Here is a 999-nt window from a genome sequence, read left to right as displayed (position 1 = left end):
AAAAGCTGTGGTACATTTATACCATGGAGTACTATGCAGCAATAAAAAAGAAAGAACTCTTACCATTTGCAACAGCATGGAGGGACCTGGAGAGCATTATGCTAAGCTAAATAAGCCAGTTGGAGAAAGACAAGTATCACATGATCTCACTCATATGTGGAATATAATGAATGAAATAAACTGATGAAAAAAATAGATCCAGAGACATGGAAGCATGTAACAGACTGCAGAATCTCAGGGGGAAGGTGGGGGAGGGCGGTTGGGTGAGAAATGATCCGGAGAGAGTGGGTGGGTGGGAAGAGATCAGCCAAAGAACTTGTATGCATATATGCATAACCCATGGACACAGACAATAGGGTATTGAAGGCCTGGGGGGGGGGCGGTTTGAGGGCGGGCTAAAAGGGGTCAATAGGGGAAAAAGGGGACATATACTTGCAGCAATAAAGATTTTTTAAAATAAAAGTAAATCTCCACTAAGATTAGATACCAACACTTCACTACACCATTTTTCCTGGCCTTATCACAAAACCAAATCATTCATATATGTGCTTATATGCAAACTAGAGGCCCAGCACATGAATTCTTGCATGAGTGGGGTCCAGCTGGCCTGGTCCCCATTGGGCAGATTGGGGCCGGCCTGTCAGGAGGAGGAGATGGCTGGAGGTTGGCCAGCTGGCCTGCCCCAATTGGGCCCTATCAGGGCCCGGTTGGCCAGGGGAAGGGGCTGTGGGCAGTGGGTTGGCTGGCTCCACCCCAAAATGGGGTGAGGGGGGCCCATCGGGGGTTATCGGCCTGGGGGAGGGACCATGAAAGGTTGGCTGGCCAGCTCCACCCCTGATTGGTGGTGGTGGGACAACCAGGGGTGGGGGCAGTCAGGAGGAGGGGCCATGTACGGTTGGCTGGCTGGCCCTGCCCCTGATCAGAGTGGGGGGGCCGATTGGGTGGGGATGGCCAGGGGTAGGGGCCACAGGCAGTTGGGTGGCTGGCCCCACCCCTGAT

Source organism: Myotis davidii, unplaced genomic scaffold (assembly GCF_000327345.1).
Source record: "Myotis davidii unplaced genomic scaffold, ASM32734v1 scaffold769, whole genome shotgun sequence".
Taxonomy (NCBI): Eukaryota; Metazoa; Chordata; class Mammalia; order Chiroptera; family Vespertilionidae; genus Myotis; species Myotis davidii.
The sequence above is the reverse complement of the archived record's forward strand: the minus strand, read 5'-3'. Positions refer to the sequence as shown.